Raw genomic sequence first — 20,737 nt, forward strand, 5'->3', positions numbered from 1 at the left:
TGAATGCCTGTGAATTTGTTGCAGAAGAAAAGGATGTATGCAAATATATATATATATATATATATATATATATATATCTGTATGCAGTGTTGTGGGCCATTTGAATAGTTTTGCTGCAAATGCATAGCTGTGTGTGGGAGGGTAGGCATGCTCGTGTATAGATATAGTGCATGTTTGTGCACCTGTATTCGTTTAATTGCATATGCATATATCATGGGTCATGAGCACTGCTTTATGGGCAGGAAGTAGAAATATGAAAACCCTGCCACATAACCAAAGTGGAACAGATAAACTCAGGCCTGGCTCACCTTACCCCCCAAAGAACAAGAGGAAACAATGGGGAAAGGTATCCAAGACCTATAAGTTACTTAATTTTTTTCTTAAAAAAGAAAAACTTGCTTCCTATTAAAATGTTCTGCTTTGGCTTTTTTTTTTTTTTTTTGTAAAAAACTATCTGTATCTTGGAGGTGAACTTGATCTTTCCTGGGAGGTGCTATTAAATTTGTGAAATTTTCTGACCCTCCTCCTAGAAATTTAAATAATATAAAATACTTTAAAAATGGCCAAACAGAGGTGCCTGGGTGGCTCAGTGGGTTAAAGCCTCTGCCTTTGGTTTGGGTCATGATCCTGGGGTCCTGGGATCGAGCCCCACATTGGGCTTTCTACTCGGTGGGGAGCCTGCTTCCCCCCCCCCACCCCCTGCTTCCCTCTCTGTACTTGTGATCTCTGTCTGTCATACAAATAAATAAAATATTTTTTTAAAAAATGGCCAAACAGCCATTCCAGGATCTGTTTCTTTCTTCCCTTACTCTAGTAAGGAAGAGAAAGGTCTTTTTTCGAAGAAGGACCATGTAGATGGAAGGTTAGTGGGCTCTGGGCTTAGGGAGAGTATGCTCCAGCCACTCCTTTCACCAGCCCTGCAGTAAAATGAGAGCAGCTTCAGCTCCACTCCACAGCTCTGTGGTATAAAGCCAGACAGACAAGGTGTTGTACTTGGGAGATTCAGCAGAAGGAACTGGGTAACCAAGTAGGATAGTGTGGGGTAGGGAGAGAAGGGTCAGGAGCTCAGGCAGATGGACGTGATTATTGTAGGTCAGGATGTAGACAGTTTTTCTGGAGGAGAGAAAGAGACATCTGTTATAAGACAGAACTTTACACTGAGCCTTTGGCTTGGAAAGGCAGGATTACCCTTTGCAACTCCTGCTCAGGGCCAAAACTGATCACAGAATGTAGGAAGTCCTGAGCCTGCATTTGGAACAAGTCAGAACACCTGTCTGGAGTGGGAGTGTGGAGGTAGGGAGGCCATTAGTTAGTTCCCCATGATGACTCCCCACTTACTAGGGGGTGACCTCATCCTTTCATTCAATTGACTGTGTAGGCGGATATACTGGGGTGTGTGGAATCAGCCTGTAAGCCTAGATTTAATTGCTCATTTCTACCACTAGAGGGCTCTTTCACCAGATCAATCAGGGACCCAAGAGATTCAAAGCACTAGCTCTTCTTACCAGGACGGGGCCAGGCCGCCTCTCTGAGGGTGATCCTTTCTGATCCTACTTTTGTGATGGGAAATTGGGAGGCACTGAAGTAGTTTAAAACTGATGTTGATTCTCTTATTAAGGCTTCTTCTTCTTCTTCTTCTTCTTCTTCTTCTTCTTCTTCTCCTCCTTTTTTTCTTTTTTATTGGACTCGTTAGCCGAGTAGCTGGCATGGACTACCGGCTTTTTTTCCTGTGTATCCTTTTATATATTAGAGTCACTCTCAACACAGGAGGAGTCAGTGCCCCCGGAGGTGGTTGTGTCATTTGGGAAGGAGCGCTGACACTTGTTTCGATTCAATAAATGCTACTTGAGTGCCCACCATGTGCAAGGCATAGCACTTGGGAGACCATGAAGATATGGTTCCTATCCCCGGAGGAGCCCACTATAGAGTAGGGGGTCTCTTGCTACTACATTTGGCTGTAAACAGTGGAAACTCACTGGAGTTTGTTTAAGAATTTGGGGGGGGTGTATAAGGATATAGTGGTGTTTCAAGGAACCGTAGGGCAAAGACAATCAGGTCTCAGCAAGGACTTGAAGTAAAAGCCATCAGAAGTCTAAGCAATCACTTCATTTTTCATTTCTGACTCTTATTTTTTTGTTGAGAAAAGCTGTTTTGCCTGAGTGCCTGGGTGGCTCCATTGGTTGAGCATCTGACTCTTGATTTTGGCTCAGGTCATGATCTCAGGGTTGTGAGATTGAGCCCCGCCTGGGTCAGACTGCCTGAGACCCTCTCCCTCTGCCTGTCCCCCTGCTCTCTCTCTCTCTGGAATCAATAAATAAATTTACAAGAAAAGAGAAAATCGTTTTACCTTCTCTACTCTTCAATCTTCGAGATAAAACCTATATTTTGAGTGTTTACATCATCTCTCTTGACGTGAGAAGTTTTAGTCCCAATACTAAATTTCCGGGACAGCAAATGATTTGTCTAGCTTGTGTCACATGCCCTTTCTTGGCCCAAACAGCTGTGGTCAAGAGACAGGGTCGTGTGGTACAAACGTGGCTACCAGGACCAGCAGATATAAGCCGAGGAAGGGAGGAAAAGAAAGTTCCCCAAGTAGGAGAAATTTCTGTGCCATCTTAAAAGACTACTAAAAAAGTCTGCACAATTCACATTCGGAGCCCCTGCACGATGCCCAGGGTCTCCGCAGTAAAACAGGATCAAGAATGAGAAAACAACATGGCAGGTTTTGGGGGACTCTGAAGATACTGGAGTCCTCTGACAGGAGTGGAATGGGGCTAAGCATCAGTGGTACCAAACCAGCTTCACCTTTTGTCTGTGCCCTTATTCCAAGGGACGAAGGTGAAAAGAGAAGAACTTTTCTAAACTTGCCTGATGGTGGACCGGGGAGTGGGGTTGGGGGGGCGACGGCAGGGATGCAGCACCCTGATATTACAAACAGAAAAGCCAAGATATACTGCCTGGAGTTGATGGAAGGAGAACCAGAGGCTGGATAGAGCATGTTATTGGCAATGACAAAACTAACCAACAGAGGAACTGAAAATATCCTATGACTGTATTTGAGGTAAAGCAAGTTGAGCTAAGACAGAAACGCCGAACTGTGGTACCTTTTTTTTTTTTTTTAAAGATTTTATTTATTTATTTGACAGAGATCATGAGTAGGCAAAGAGGCAGGCAGAGAGAGAGAGGAGGGAGCAGGCTCCCCACCAAGCAGAGAGCCCAATGCAGGGCTCGATTCCAGGACCCTGGCGGGGCTCAATCTCACAACCCTGAGATCATGACCTGAGCCAAAATCAAGAGTCAGATGCTCAACCAATGGAGCCACCCAGGCACTCAGGCAAAACAGCTTTTCTCAACAAAAAAATAAGAGTCAGAAATGACCTGAGCCGAAGGCAGAGGCTTTAACCCACTGAGCCACCCAGGCGCCCCCTAACTGTGGTACCTTTGGGGTAGAGGGACAGGTTTGAGATCGGTCCCTTGGGACCAGTCAGATACGGCCTTCCATCCTGTTTGGTGTTTTAAAATCTTGCGCATGTATACTTTGATAAATATTTAAAGTCAGTTAAAAAAATAAATGAAAACATTATGCAGTTGCCACCTGTCCATCTCTCTCTCAGACACCTCCTGCTTTATCGGTAGAGAAATGCCAGGTGTATCCTGTGACTCATCTGTCTATTCCTTGTGCCTGGAATGCTCTTCCCTGAGATATCCTTTTTTGTTAAAGGAAAAAAAAAAAACCCCAACCACATTTATTTCGAAATAATTTTGCATCTACATAAAAGTTGCCGCCACCAGATGTTCCCTTGGTTCAATCCCTCCCTTCATTCACATCTCAGCTCAAATGTCACCTTCTCACAGAATCCTTTTTTAACTGCTCTATCCAGAATAACAGCCCGTGCTTCTGTCCTCTCACTCAGTTTTGTTTTTCTCCATAGCATATATTAATATCGGACATTATGCTATGGATATCTGTATGCATATGGACATAGGTACATATGTATGTTTCTGTGTTTGTTGTCATCTCCCCCAACTAGAGCAAAAAGAATTCCAGGAGGACAGGTGCTTTGTCTTGTTCACATTTAAATTAGGAGATCCTGGAATACTGCCCGGAATATAGTAGGCACTCAATTAGCATTTGATGAATCAATTAATTGCATAAAGAGAATCATTACATTTCACACACTGCGACAGACACGGGAAAGCCAGCAATAAGCCAGACAGACACGTTTTGATCATCTGGAAGTCTCAGTCCACTAGAGAGGACTGACATAATCACACAGCTGTAGTAGATGCTGCTGCTACCCCCAGATGCCCGGATCCCCTTCACTGGGTTGGTGCATTTCTACCCCAGTCTTGACCTCTTTAGCCCCTTCTGCCTGCTCTCAGCTGCCCATTCTTGGGAGAATTGCTCTCAGCTGATAGGAGCAGCTGAACCCAAGGAACTTCCAGGCCCTCCCTCGGGGGCAACCTGCAGTCAATGAGGGGCTGAAACAAGGGTGCAAAAGGCTGCCCTCTTGCCAGAGGGACAATGCTGTGGTGCAGCTGATGCTCCAGGGTCTTCCCTAGGCCCCATCAGGGCTAGACTTTGCCTGGGACCACACCCTTGTTTGACTTTGTCCCTTTTCCCTGTGGTTCTCACACTTGTAGTGTGCATCAGAGTCACTTAGAGCACGGGCTGAACAACAGATCACTGAGTTCCATTCCCCAGAGCTTCTAGCGTGGTTCTCAAAAATTTTCATTTCTGGTAAGTTCCTGGGTGATGCTAAGGGTGCTGAGAAATCACAAGTGGAGAACCCTGCCTTCCTCATCACGCTGCTCCCCATACTCCCTTACAGGTTTTCCTTAAAGATCGCTCCTTCTGATAATTGACTCTCTCTGCTTGACTTATTTCACTCAGCATAATCTCTTCCAGTCCCATCCATGTTGCTACAAAAGTTGGGTATTCATCCTTTCTGATGGAGGCATAATACTCTATAGTGTATATGGATCACGTCTTCCTCATCCATTCACCCGTTGAAGGGCATCTTGGTTCTTTCCACAGTTTGGTGACAGAGAAAGTCAATTATCATATGGTTTTACTTATTTGTGGAGCATAAGAAATAACACGGAGGACATGGGGAGATGGAGAGAAGAAGGGAGTTGAGGGAAATTGGAGGGGGAGATGAACAATGAGAGACTATGGACTCTGAAAAACAATCTGAGGGTTTTGAAGGGGCGGGGGGTGGGAGGTTAGGGGAGCCTGGTGGTGGGTATTAAGGAGGGCATGTATTGCATGGAGCACTGGGTGTGGTGCATAAACAATGAATTCTGTTACACTGAAAAGAAATTAAATTAAATTAAAAAATATTAAAAAAAAAAAAAAGATCACTCCTTCCACGTAAGTCACTGGTAGCAGAATCCTGCCTCAGGCTCCGCTCCTAGGAAATTCTGCCGAAGAAAACAAGGAGGGCTGGCAAGTGCTCTGTGAGGGGAAGAGCAAGTCAGGGACAACGAATGTCGTGAAGGGTCATTGAAGAAGGCTTCACAGAGGAAGTTCAATTTACACCAGACCCTTAAGGATGAGTAGCCAAGTGAAGAGCCGGGGAAACTGTGCTCCAGGCAGTTGGACTAGCGTGTTCGAAAGATGGTGCTTGATAACTGTGAAGGAATGAAAGAAGCTTAGTATGGCAGGTGTATACGGTGGGGCTAGTGTGGCTGACTCCTCATGCTTGAATATTATCTACGGATAAGATGTTTGGCCATGAATACTCTTCCAGAAAATATTTGAACCTTATTTGCTTTTGGGGGAAACTATGTTGCCAAATAGTTCCCAAGCTTGATACGTAGTAACCTGTGAATAGTAACCTGTGAATATTAAACCCCAAAACAAGAAAATGCCAAAAAGATCCTTGGGCTCAGTGGAGAGCTTGTCCTCCCCCATTCCACCTCAGTCCAGGGGGAGAGATGGATGGAGGAGTCTCCCAGAGGGCAGATAGAAAGGTGATGGAAAGCAAGAGATAAGGGAGTTTCTCCTTGCTCACTAGGAAACTTCCTCCCTTCTTGGGAAAGAAAATTTTTTTGTCATTCCTGCTCAATTGGATTTGATCATTCCTATGAACCTTGACTGAAGCATGTACCTCAGTCTCTGCTTTTAGAAGGAGCTCTTATTCCAGGCCAGGACTGCTTATCTCCAAAATTCTTATTACATGACAAAAATAGATTCCATTTATTTCATCCCTTTTCAAGTTTAGCAGATGAACATAAATCCCAATTTATACAGATGACAAGAAGTGAAATTAGAGAAGTAGGCTATTGGCCATGAAGCTTCTAGTCCCAGCTGACAGAAACTCAACTCCAAGTGTATGGAAAAAAAAAAAAAAAAGCAATCCATCAGGGCACGTGACTGCAAAGTAGATAAATTCATGGATGACTGGATCTAGGATCTGCATCTTTATCTCAGCCCTGTCTCCCTGTAGACTGGGGCCATTCTTAGACCGGCTTGCTTCTCAAGTATGAAGAATTCTTGGCTTGCATCCTCCCAGCTGAGCAACCCCAGAAGAAAGAGGATGTTCTCCATCAACAGTTACAGTAAAGGTCCTGGGGCAGGTTTCTCATTGATCCATTTTGTTCATAACCACCTGCACCAGTTGTGGTGACCAGGAAATGCCAGTAACGGAATTTCAGGTCTGTCCCTGGACGCACAACAAGGAAGATCAACCTCACCTTAATTCCTGTAGTCTGGGGCAGGTTTCTCATTGACCCATTTTGTTCATAACCACCTGCACCAGTTGTAGTGACCAGGAAATGCCAGTAATGGAATTTCAGGTCTGTCCCTGGACGCACAACAAGGAAGATCAACCTCACCTTAATTCCTGTAGTCTGAGAGTGGGATAAAGGGCTGATGCTTTAGAGGAAATCAAGGTGCTGTTATCAGAAGAAGGATAAAAGAGTTGATGGACTGTTCATGGTGCACTGCAGGTGAGAAGATGTCAGATCACACAGGGTCTTTTAGCCGTGTTAGATCATTCAACATTCCTGAGGCCACTGGTTTACCAGGTCCTGCTGTAGTTACTGGGGATATAGCAGTGAGCAGCTCAGACTCTCTGCCCCTAAAGAACTTCCATTCTAGGTGAGAGAGACAGCCACTGAACATGGAACTGAACAAACCATAAATGCAGGTACTGGTAAATTCTGTGAAGGACATAAAATTGAGTACTCTGATAGGATTTAACCACTGTTGGTGGCGGAGGCAGGTCTGCACCAGGTACCATGGTCAGGGAGGGCGTTCTGAGGAGGTGATGAAGTTGAGTAAAGTCAGGGGTAGAGGAGTCAGCCCTGCAAGGATCTAGGGAAACTGTCCCCGACAAAGGGATTATCAGGTGCAGAAGCCCTGAGGTGAGCACGAATGTGGCTCATTGAAGGACAGAAAGGAGAGCATGGCGTGTTCTTACGAACAAGAGGAAAAATTATAGCAAGTGGGGTCAGGAGGTGGGCTGGGGTCAGATTATGCAGACCAGGGGCCAGGGTGAACAGATATTCTTCAATAGCATAAAACCACTGAATGAATTCAGGCAGGAGAGTAAGATGATCTGATCTATAGTTTGGAAATTTTACTCTGGCCACTGAGTGGGTAGACTCTCCAAGGGCAAGAATGAAGGTCTGGAGACAAATTAGAAGGCTATTGCTTTAATTCAGCCTAAAAGTATTGGCATCAGAGCCTAAGGTTACTAAGGACTATGACTTTTTCCTGAGGGCAGTGGGGAACTAAGATGTTTTAGCAGGAAATAATGTGATCAGTGTGTGTGTGTGTGTGTGTGTGTGTGTGTGTTTTACATCAGAGCCTTGGCTCTGCTCCATGGAATAGAAATTACAGCAGAGACCAGGAAGAAAACAAGTAAATAGCAGAGTCCTTTGGCCCCAAACTTCTCCAGGACACTTGCTCTCCTTCCCACCTTCTAGGTGGAGGGATGTGGAGGGAGAGCACTGTCTTTTCCTCAAGATCTGACTAAGGAAACCAGACACCCCCAAATGGTGTCCTGAACAAACTTTGCCAGGAAAACTAGTAGAAAGAGCCTTTGTTCTTCTCTCATCCTAAACAGGTTTGGGGGCAGAAGCACCAAACACAGAACTTGGTTGATGCCTGGCAGAAAGAATTGGTGGAGAGTATGGGCTTGGAGTCAGCTGAAACCCAGATTCAAATCCTAATTGCATCACTTGCTGTGTGACCTTGAGAGAACTACAGAATCCTTGTGTGCCACTCTTTCATTGTAAATAAATAATAGGACCTATATCTTTGGTCCATATGACCTCCTTATTTTTTTTTTAAAGATTTTATTTATTTATTTGACAGAGAGAGATCACAAGTAGACAGAGAGGCAGGCAGAGAGAGAGAGAGAGAGGGAAGCAGGCTTCCTGCTGAGCAGAGAGCCCGACGCGGGACTCGATCCCAGGACCCTGAGATCATGACCTGAGCCGAAGGCAGCGGCTTAACCCACTGAGCCACCCAGGCGCCCCATATGACCTCCTTATTATATAACGAGGATCGCATATAACGATACCACATGCAGGCTTAACACAGTGCCTGGCATATATGAAGTGCTCAATAAATGTCAGCTGTAACTATAAATAAAACAATGGTACCAAAGAAGCCAGCCCTCTTAACGAGATAAGTTTTAATCTACTGCCTTCGGAATAACATGCGGGTGACCACTACACGGTTAATCACTTTCCATGAGAACTCTATCCTAGGAAAGCAAAATGACCCAAGAGGCAGTTAGAGATTCAGTGTCTTTATTGAGAGGTGAGATAAACACCTCAATAGGTAACTAAGAGGCTTAACATTATTTTGGAAACCTTCCTAAAAATCAGTGGAACAGGATGTGATTTAGGACTATGGCTTGGAACGTTGGCCAAAGTCCTAAGACTGAAAACAAGAAGCATGAAATATTCCCACATCTGGAGCTGCCAAGTAACTCCTCCAGGATCATGAAGAGATGGTCAGAGAGGTCCTACAGCCCTGCCTCTGATGACTCCCATCTAGACTCTATGGACTAAAGAGTAAGATTCAGTGAGGTGCGGGAAATAATGGGAACTGGGTGAGAAAGGTGGTTTGGCTCTTTTTTGTCCCATTGCCATGGTGGAGAAGGGGATGGCGCTCACCCACCAAGCCAGGTGAGAAGAGTTCCAATCAACTCCTTGGAGGGATTATGGAATATGCAAGAGGGGACACTGACATCTCACTTCCCAGTGCTTGCTCAGCTGTGGATGCTCTAGGATGGCACCTGGAACTAATTTTTGCAAGAGCAGAGCATCAGGAGGGAACACTTGAGAGAAACTGACAAATGTTGAATGGTGTTGGAGCACGCATGAGCACATGGACATAGAGGGATGCCTGGTTCCTGCCTGGAGAACCGTGGAGGCAAGATGCTGGCTGGAGCATCTCTCCATTACAGGGCGAGGGGAGAGGACAACCAGGGTGCGGTATTGCAAAGATGCAGTGAGAGCTGTATGGATACTGAGAAAAAAATCCCTGAGCTCAAACTCTCTTTATGGGACAAGAGATCAGCATTTTGGTACGAGCAGCATCAACAACTACCACTCGTGGCACTAAGAAAGATGAGTCTTGCCTCTTGCCCTCTGACCGTTGCCCCTTCCCCATCCTCAGCTCCAAAGAAGCCAGCAACCAGAGAAGAAGGAGGAGCAGAGGACACCCTAGCCTCCACCTCTCCCCCTGCAGAGGCCCAGCACTCATGGCCAGGCTGGGTCTGGAGACAGCAGAAGGCTTTGGATTGAATGGGAGGTTGAAGCTTCGATTTCGACAGAACTGAACTTAGAAACACACTCATTAAGAAAAAATTTCAAACATGCCTGAAAGTGGGGAGGAAAATATAATGAATGAACGCCCCTGTACTACCCCCCACTGGTTGCAGCGGTTACTGACATATGGCCCATCTTGTTTCATTTCTGTGTTCCATTACTGTCTCTCCTCACTGGGTTATTTTGAAGAAAGTCCCAGATATCATATTGTTTCTAGGTTGGGCTATTCAATGCCTACAAGTGAGTCCTAATTACAAAATTCCCAATACTCTTAACATTGAAATTGGCCAGAAAATGCTGGTTTCTGCCTTTTATTTTTACCATCTTGAGGACATAAAGTTACATGGAGGCAGACTTTTTCTATTTCGTTCACTGCTCTATTCCCATACTTATAATAGCACACAACACATAGTAGGTGCTGGATAAGTATTTGTCAAATACATGGATGAATGATTATTTTTTTCAAAATAATCCAGCCTTCCTTTTCCAGAACTGGAGAGCTGTTCAGATTGAGGTAAAACATGAAATCTTATTTTATCTTATGCAACCGGCTTGCCTCATTACTGGTGAAAAGTTATCCACTGAAATGTCCCACCGTGAAGGACAAACTAGAGCAATTATTTCTTCCCCTGAAACAGTTTTCAAAAATGGTTCCAATAGTAGGGGTTCGCCTCTCCCTATAGCCTTCTATATTTTTAGTGTCTCCAGGAGAATCTGTAAATTGGTTGATGCGGGTTCTGCTAATGTCTGGTAGTGCCAGTCTAACAATTAGCATTGCAGAGACTTGAATGTGGGCCTCCATCCTGCCAGCAATTAGCATCTCTTCACTTCAATGAGGCGCACCTGTCTCAGCCGACCCCATTCCCCAGCCTTCCCTATGGTCCTCCACCTGCACCACTACTTTTTTTTCTTTAAATGTGTAATGTATTATTTGTTTCAGGGGTACAGGTCTGTGATTCATCAGTCTTACACAATTCACAGAGCTCACCATAGCACATACCTTCCCCAAAGTCCATCGCCTAGCCACCCTATCCCTCCCATACCCCTCCATTCCAGGAACCCTCACTTTGTTTCCTGAGATTAAGAATTTCTTACGGTTTGTCTCCCTCTCTGGTTACATCCCGTTTCATTTTTTCCTCTCTGCCCCCATGATCCTCTGTCTTCTTTCTCCAATTTCACATATCAGCAAGATCATATGATAATTGTCTTTCTCTGATTGACTTGTTTCGCTTAGCATAATATCCTCTAGTTCCTTCCACTTTGTTGCAAATGGCAAGATTTTGTGTTTTTGATGGCTACATAGTATTCCATTATAGACATATACCACAGCTAATTGATCCATTCATCTACTGATGGACATCTAGGCTCTTTCCATAGCTTGGCTATTGCGGACATTCTGCTATAAACATTGGGGTGCACATGCCCCTTCGGAGCACTACATTTGTATCTTTGGGATAAATACCCAGTAGTGCGATTGCTGGGTCATAGGGCAGCTCTATTTTCAACTTTTTGAGGAACCTCCAGACTGTTCTCCAGAGTGGCTGCACCAGCTTGCATTCCCACCAACAGCGTAGGAGGGTTCCCCTTTCTCCACATCCTCCCAACATCTGTCATTTCCTGACTTGTTAATTTTAGCCATTCTGACTGGTGTGAGGTGGTATCTCACTGTGGTTTTGATTTGTATTTCCCTGATGCCAAATGATGTGGAACACTTTTTCATGTGTCTGTTGGCCATTTGGATGTCTTCTTTACATAAATGTCTGTTCATGTCTTCTGCCCATTTCTTGATTGGATTATTTGTTCTTTAGGTGTTGAGTTTGATAAGTTCTTTATAGATTTTGGATACTAGCCCTTTACCTGATGTGTCATTTGCAAATATCTTCTCCCATTCTGTTGGTTGTCTTTTGGTTTTGTTGACTGTTTCCTTTGCTGTGAAAAAGCTTTTGATCTTGATGAAGTCCCAATAGTTCCTTTTTGCCCTTGCTTCCCTTGCCTTTGGCGATGTGTCTAGGAAGAAGTTGGTGTGACTGAGGTCAGTGAGGTTGCTGCCTGTGTTCTCCTCTAGGGTTTTGGTGGGTTCCTGTCTCACATGGAGGTCTTTCATCCACTTTGAGCCTACTATTGTGTATGGTGTAAGGATATGGTCCAGTTCCATTCTTCTACATGTGGCTGTCCAATCTTCTCAAACACCATTTGTTAAAGAGCCTTTTTTCCACTGGACATTCTTTCTTGCTTTGTCAAAGATTAGCTGATCACAGAGCTGAGGGTCCATTTCTGGGCTCTCTATTCTGTTCCATTGATCTGTGTGTCTGTTTTTGTGCCAGTACCATACTGTCTTGATGATTACAGCTTTGTAATGGAGCTTGAAGTCTGCAATTTTGATGCCACCAGCTTTGTTTTTGTTTTTCAACATTCCTCTCGCTATTTGGGGTCTTTTCTAGTCCCATCCAAATTTTAGGATTATTTGTTGCCCTTCTGTGGAAAAAGTTGGTGGTATTTTGATAGGGATTGCCCTGAATGTGTAGATTGCTCTAGGTAGCAGAGACATTTTCACAATATTTGTTCTTCCAATCCATGAGCATGGAGCTTTTTTTTTTTTTCCATTTCTTTGTGTTTTCCTTAATTTTTTTCATGAGCACGTTATGGTTTTCTGAATACAGATTCTTTGCCTCAAATTGGTTAGATTTATACCTGGGTACCTTACAGTTTTGGGTGTAACTATAAATGGGGTTGACTCCTTAATTTCTTTCTTCTGTCTTGTTGTTGGTGTATAGAAATGCAACTGATTTCTGTGCATTGATTTTATATCCTGCCATTTTACTGATTTCCTGCAGGAGTTGTAGCGGTTTTGGAGTGGAGTCTTTTGGGTTTTCCACATAAAGGATCATATCATCTACAAAGAGTGAGAGTTTGGCTCCTTCTTTGCTGATTCAGATGCCTCGTATTTCTTTTTGCTGTCTGATTGCTGAGGCTAGGACTTCTAGTACCATGTTGAATAGCTGTGGCAATGGTAGACATCCCTGCTGTGTTCCTGACCTTAGAGGAAAAGCTCTCAGTTTTTCCTCATTGAGAATGATATTTGCTGTGGGTTTTTCATAGATGGCTTTGATGATATTGCAAGATGTACCCTCTATCCCTACACTATGAAGAGTTTTGATCAAGAAAGGATGCTGTACTTTGTCAAGTGCTTTTTCAGCATCTATCAAAAGTATCATATGGTTCTTGTTCTTTTTTCTTTTATTAACATATTGTATCACATTGATTGATTTGTGGATTTGTGGATGTTGAACCATCCTTGCAACCCAGAAATAAATCCCACTTGGTCATGGTGAGTCATCCTTTTAATGTACTGTTGGATCATATTGACTAGTATTTTGGTGAGAATTTTTGCATTCATGTTCATCAGGGATATCGGTCTGTAATTCTCCTTTTTCATGGGGTCTTTGTCTAGTTTTGGGATCAAGGTAATGCTGGCCTTATGAGTTTGGAAGTTTTCCTTCCATTTCTATTTCTGGGACAGTTTCAGGAAACTAGGTATTAATTCTTCTTTAAATGTTTGGTGATATTCTCCTGGGAAGCTGTTTGGCCCAGGACTCTTATTTGTTGGGTGATTTTTGATTACTGCTTCAATTTCCTTGCTGGGAATGGCTCAGGTTTTCTATTTCTTCCTGGTTTAGTTTTGGTAGCTTATAAGTCTCTAGGAATGCATTCATTTCTTCCAGATTATCTAATTAATTGGCATGTAGTTGCTCATAATATGTTCTTATAACTGTATTTCTTCAATTTGGTTGTGGTCTCTGCTCTTTCATTCATGATTGGAGTCCTTCCCTTTTCATTTTGTTAAATCTGGCCACGTGTTTATCAATCCTATTAATTCCTTCAAAGAACCAGCTCCTAGCTTCATTGATCTGTTTTACTGTTATTTTGGTTTTTATTTCATTAATTTCTGCTCTAATCTTCATTATTTCTCTTCTCCTGATGGGTTTAGGCTTTATTTGGTGTTGTTTTTCCACTCCTTTAGGTGTAGGATTAGGTTGTGTATTTGAGACCTTTCTTATTTCTTGAGAAAGGCTTGTATTGGTATATACTTTCCTCTCAGGACCACCTTCATTGCATCCCAAAGATTTTGAACAGTTGTGTTTTCACTTTTATTTGTTTCCATGAATATTTATTCATTTATTTATTGGACAGAGAGATCACAAGTAGGCAGATAGGGAAGCAGAGAGAGAGGGGGGAGCAGTCTCCCTGCTGAGCAGAGAGCCTGATGCGGGGCTCTATCCCAGGACCCTGAGACCATGACCTGAGCCAAAGGCAGAGGCTTAACCCACTGAGCCACCCAGGTGCCCTTTTTCCATGAAATTTTAAAATTCTTCTCTAACTTCCTGGGTTGATACATTCATTCTTTAGTAGGATGCTCTTTAGCTTCCATGTATTTGAGTTCTTTCCAACTTTCCTCTTGTGATTGAATTTGAGTTTCAAAGCACTGTGGTCTGAAAATATGCAGGGAATGATCCCAGTCTTTTAGTACCAGTTGAGACCTGATTTGTGACCCAGGATGTGACCTGTTCTGGAGAATGTTCTATGTGCCCTAGTGAAGAGTGTGTATTCTGTTGCTTTGGGATGGCATGTTCTGAATATATCTGTGATGTCCATCTAGTCCAGTGTGTCATTTAAAACCTTATTTCCTTTTTGATCTTTTTCTTGGATGATCTGTCCATTTCAGTGAGGGGGGCTGTTAAAGTCCCCTACTATTATTGTATTATTGTCGATGTGTTTCTTTGGTTTGTTATTCACTGGCTTATATAATTGACTGCTCCCATGTTAGGGGCATAGATATTTAAAGTCTATAAAGATTTTAATCTTTATAGATTAAAAGATTAATCTATATATATAATTATATATAGATTAATCTATATAATCTATATAATTTTAAGATTAAAATCTTAAAAGATTTTAAAATTGTTGGATAGACCCTTTAGGTATGATACTGTATCCTTCCTCATCTCTTATTATAGTGTTTGATTTAAAATCTAATTTATCTGATATAAGGATTGCCACCCCAGCTTTCTTTTGATGTCCATTAGCATGTAAATTGTTTTCCAGCCCCTCATTTTAAATCAGGGTGTCTTTGGGTCTAAAATGAGTCTCTGGCTGACAGCATATCGATGGGTCTTGTTTGTTTGTTTTTTTTTTTAATCCAACCTGATACCCTGTGTCTTTTGATTGGGGCATTTACATTCAGGGTAACTACTGAAAGATATGAATTTGGTGCCATTGTATTGCCTGTATGGTGACTGTTACTGTGTATCATCTCTGTTCCTTTCTGGTTTATGTTACTTTTAGGCTCTCTCTTTGCTTAGAGGACCACTTTCAATATTTCCTGTAGAGCTGCTTTGGTGATTGAAAATTCCTTTAGTTTCTGTTTGTCCTGGAAGGTTTTTTTTTTTTTTTAAAGATTTTATTTATTTATTTGACAGACAGAGATCACAAGTAGGCAGAGAGGCAGGCAGAGCGAGAGATGAAGGGAAGCAGGCTCCCTGCTGAGCAGAGAGCCAGATGCAGGGCTCGATCCCAGGGTCCTGGGATCATGACCGGAGCCAAAGGCAGAGGCTTAAACCCATGAGCCACCCAGGCTCCCCTGTCCTGGAAGCTTTTTATCTCTCCTTCTATTTTCAGTGACAGCCTAGCTGGATATAGTATTCCTGGCTGCATATTTGTCTTGGTTAGTACCCTCAATGTATCATGCCGGTCCTTTCTAGCCTGCAGGTCTCTGTGGATAGGTCTGCAGCCAACCTGATGTTTCCACTATGTTTCTACTATTGTAGGTTACAAACCTTTTGTCGCGAGCTCCTTTCAGGATTTTCTCTTTGTCTCCGAGATTTGTAACTTTTACTATTAGGTATTGGGGTCTTGACCTATTTTTCTTGATTTTGAAGGGGGTTCTCTGTACCTCCTGGTCTTTGATGTCTGTTTCCTTCCTCAAATTAGGGAAGTTTACCACTATAATTTGCTCCAATATACCTTCTGCCCCCACTATTTTTCTTCTTCTTCTTCTGGGATCCCAATTATTTTAATATTGTTTTGCTTTATAGTATCACTTATCTCTCGAACTCTCCCCTCATCATCCAGTATTTGCTTATCTCTCTTTTTCTCAGCTTCTTTATTCTCCATCATTTGGTCTTTTATATCACTAATTCTCTCTTCTGCCTCATTTATCCTAGCAGTAAGAGCCTCCATTTTTTTTATTGCACCTCATTAATAGCCTTTTTTATTTCGACTTGGTTAGATTTTATTTCTCCAGAAAGGGATTCTCTACTATCTTCTATGCTTTTTAATCATCATGCTGAACTCTAATTCTGACATCTTATTAATGTCCGTTTTGGTTAGCTCCTTGGCAGTTGGTACTGCCTCTTGTTCTTTTTTTTTTTTTTTTGTGGTGAGTTTTTCTACATTGTCATTTTGTCCAGAGAAGAACAGATGAATGAAAGAATAAAATGCTAAAAGGGTAACAACAATCCCAGAAAATATACAGTAAACAAATCAGAAGAGACCCAAAACCAGAGGAAAAGAAAAAAAAATATATGATCAGGCTGGTGAGTAGAAGAGAGCCATACACTAGATTTGGGGTGTATTTTGGTGTGTTAGAAGAAACTGCCTTCCAGAATTTTAAAGAAAGGAAAACTTATATATATATACACAAAAATAAGGGTGAATATAATGAAGGGATGGAATAGGAATATAAAAATGAAAATTAAAGAGGATTTTAAAAAAGAAATTGATAAGAAGTTGGTTGAAAAAGGAAAGAAGAAAATTAAAAAAATACCAGCAAAAGAAAAAATAAAAAAAAATTTTTAATTTAACTTTGAAAGACTAAAGAATCATGGGGAAGAAAGCCATGAATTCTATGTGGTGTGTTCCCTGAGCACGGGTGTTCTGTAGTTCTCGTTGATTGGTAAAATCGGTCTTGGCTGGATGTTCTTGCTGGTCTTCTCTGGGAAGGGCCTGTTGCAGTGATTCTCAAATGTCTTTGCCTGAGGCTGAATTGCACCACCCTTGCCAGGGGCTGGGCTAAGCCAATTGCCGTTTGCTTTCAGAAGCTTTGTTCCCTGAACGCTTTCCGTAGAGCTTTGGAGGACAGGAATGAAAATGGCGGCCTCCCAATATCCGGCCTGGAGGAGCTGAGAGCTCAGGGCCGCTCCTCAGTGAGCTCTCAGAGAAAAGCGGTCAACCCCTCCCGTCTCCCTGGTCTCCGGCCATGCTCCAAGCTCATCCAGCCTGTGACCGAGTGTTTCTGTCTCTGGCGCACGGCCCCGTTTGGAGTCTCCAAGCCCAGCAGATTCCTACATCACGCTCCTACACCACTCGTCACAGGAGAGGAAAGTGAGTCTCCCAGATCTGCCGCTTGTTGGGTCGCTGCCCAAAAAGTAGTGGCCCGACTGTGCCACATATCATGGTTTATGGCAACCCTGAGGTGAGAGCCCCCCTTCGGCTTTGTCTTTGTAGCTGGCTTCCCCACTCCTATACCCCCAATCTTTGTGTGACCCCAAGAGTCCTGAGACCGCACTGTCCCAGCAAGGGTTCCACCCCCAGTTTAGCCGCCAGAGCGACCTTCCTCACCAGAGCAAATTTTAAAAGTTCCCATTTTGTGCTTTGCTGCACTGTCACTAGAGAGAGCTAGACACTAGCTGGCTGACGGAGCCCCCCCCCCCCACCGCCACCCGCCATGGTCTCTCTTCCTGTATATCACCTCAGGTTCACGTCTCCACATGTCCTACCTTCCAGAAAGCAGTCGCTTTTCTGCTGGTAGACTTGCTGCTCTTCTTTTCTTCAATCTCCTGTTCAGTTTGTAGGTGTTCCGAATGGTTTGATAACTATCTAGCTGAATCCCTGGGACCTGAGGAAATGTAGGTCCCCTACTTGTCCGCCATCTTGAACCGAATTCCTCCTGCGCCACTCCTAAGTCATTTGCCGGGCTCCAGTGAGACCCCCGGTTTAGAACAAAATAGAGATATGGATGTGATGAAGTTTTAGAATTTAAGTGAGGTCCGGAGCTGACGACCAAGAAGGAATTCTTAAGACGTCTCTGGTGCAAAAAGGTGATTTTATAAAAGTACGGAGACAGGACCTGTGGGCAGAAAGAGTTGCTGTCCTGTGATCCCGAGGAGTGGCTGATTATATACTCAGGAGTTGGGGAGGTGAGGACAAAAGGAGGTGTTCAGCAGGGCTGACATATGGTAAAGAAGACTTTGAGGATACCGGAGGCCTGGTTATTGTGAAGCCAAGTTGTAGTTTGTAGTTTGTTTGTTTTTTCTCTAATGAGGTACCAACATGAAGACAGTGGGGGTCTTCTGGAAGTTAGGCTATTGTCAGTCACTGAGACATTTGTAAATGGAGGGAAACTCCTGTCCTGCAGGACTGTGATCTCTTTAGTTAAACATTTGTTCTTCCTGTAGGGCAGCCAGGAGTGCCTGAGGAGTGTCACATATGTCACAAGGGTGGGAGGGTGTGTAGGGTGCCAGCTTCTGCTTTGTTCTTAGCTAGGCTTTTGCTCCCTCCTCATTTCCCCCCTAAACAATTTTGACCCTTAAATCTTTATAAGGTGTTGAAGGTGGAAGGTCTCATCTTCTGTAATTTCTTCTTGTTGAGTAGGAGTGTACAGCTGTCTCTACCTCTGGGTCATGTTGATCAGCTGGGGAATTACGTGTAGGGGAGAGTTAGGAAAGATGGAGGCAGCTGAATCCAATGCTGACAGTAAAGAATTATCTCTGTGAGTGGTTAGAATCATCTATTGATGTGAAGTCATTGTAGCCATGGAGTCTTGGCACCAAGTAGAGAAACTTTGAAGAAGGCAACACATTAAGATTAGTAAGGCTATAAGAATGAGAAGTCCAACAAAGAAAACTTTAATCATTGACTGTAATCCTCATTTAAGCCAGGAACTTAACCAATTACTGAGAGAGAAAGAGGGATTTTGTAGAGCCCCAGTTTGGGCATTCATATCTTTTATTAGTCCTGTGACATTTTTGTGATAATCTGGAATGTACACACAACATTCTCCTTTGATAATGGCACATGTACCACCTTGTGCTGCTGTTACGATGTCTAAGGCCATTCTATTTTGTAGGACCACCTTGTGCATCTGTGTGACTTCAGTATTAAGTAAGGAGATGCTACTTAGTGAATCAATGAGTGCCTTCATGGTGTGTTTATTAAGGGCTTCTACATGCCAAATGACATTCTCTAGCCTTACGGATGGAACAAAAATGGATGTTAAGTGATCATACCATTTAAAACAGATCATGTCCATCTTTGCTTTAAATTGGGGAGATTAGCTAGAGTAGTGGTGGTTATAGCATGGCATCCATGAATCCAGGCAAAACCTAAGGTGACCTATCCATTCCGGAGGAAGCCAGGGCCACAGGTTAGTTCCACGTACCCAGTGGGTTCCATTTGGAGATAGCCATCTGATGCCAGGTCGTCTTACCCAGTCAGTAGCAGAACAGTCAGTAGCCCAGAGTACTATTATTTGGGAACATGTTCTAATGATAGCCATCCTAGATGTTGTGTGTTATTTGCCCAAGTATCATATGTATGATTTCTTTGTTCCCAGCATAAAACTGCCTTTTGACCAGGTACCTGGGTGGCTCAGTGGGTTAAAGCCTCTACCATCAGCTCAGGTCATGATCCTAGGGTCCCGGGATCTAGTCCCGCATCAAGCTCCCTGCTCAGTGGGGAAACTGCTCCCCCTGCCCTTCCCTGTCTGCCTCCCTGCCTACTTGTGATCTCTGTCAAATAAATAAATAAAATCTTTAAAAAAAAAACTGCTTTTTGACTGAGCTGTCCAATAGTGGGTGTGAGGCACAAATATGTATTCCAAATTTGATATAGTCCATCCTTAGTATAGCGATAAGTGGGGTTTTGTAGCTTAGGCACTGATCGATGGGTACTAATTTGTGGGTTTGTAAGGTCAGTTAAGATTTAATAGTTTGAGGTTATGAAAAAGTTTGCTTATGTCCTGGTGACTCCATGTCTTACTGATCATGGGCCAGGAAGAAACATTTTTATTAGTGATAGTTTTATCCCAATACATACTATCTCTATATATTATTTCTGAAATATAATCATGTATTATATTGATTATATTGGCTCACTGAGAGAGCCAATCAGTGCCCTGCAAAGGGGAAACCCACCAAGGTAACCCAGATGTGCTTGACATAGGCAAAATTCCACACATCCAACAACCCATTTGATTTTGTAGTTCAGCATACTGCTGTGCCAACTGTAGAAAGGAACTGTCAGTTCAGATAGTTGAAAGGAAAATAAAGAGAAGATATACAACCTTCATTTTCATTTGAAGAGGAGTTTGAGATCTTCTATGGGTTCACAGGAAGGCATGTTCATTTGCTCATTGGGTTCCTGTGAAGGAGGTACAGGTTTTATTCCAGCCCATGAAGAGTGCCCTTCTAGCTTTACTGCAGTGGAAGTACATAGTATGACCCGGTATAGACCTTTCCACTTTGGATTTAGGTTCTCTGCTGTATCGGACTTCCAATTTTTTAAATAAACCATGTCTCTGGGATTTACATGGGGTAGGTTTTCAGTTATAGTTAAATCAGGTTTTGGGAGTATATGATTAGTATGTTCATTGAGTAACTTATGACGTAAACCAGCTTCCAGTGAGTAATTTGATAAAGCATTATAATCTTCATCTAATAACAGATCTACAAAAAGAAATGGTTTTCCATACAATAACTCAAAAGGGCTGAGTTCTAGAGGTTGTTTTGAAGCAATTCTTATCCTGAGAAGTCCTATTGGCAAGAGAGTAACCCAATTTTCCTGGGTTTGTAGACTAAGTTTAGCAAGGTGGTGTTTTAAAGTATGATTAGCCTTTTCTACTTTCCTGGAGGATTATGGGTGCCAGGCTGAATGCAAGAAATATTTAATT

Source organism: Enhydra lutris, unplaced genomic scaffold, assembly GCF_002288905.1.
Source record: "Enhydra lutris kenyoni isolate GAN:26980312 unplaced genomic scaffold, ASM228890v2 scaffoldscaffold90, whole genome shotgun sequence".
NCBI classification, from domain to species: domain Eukaryota; kingdom Metazoa; phylum Chordata; class Mammalia; order Carnivora; family Mustelidae; genus Enhydra; species Enhydra lutris.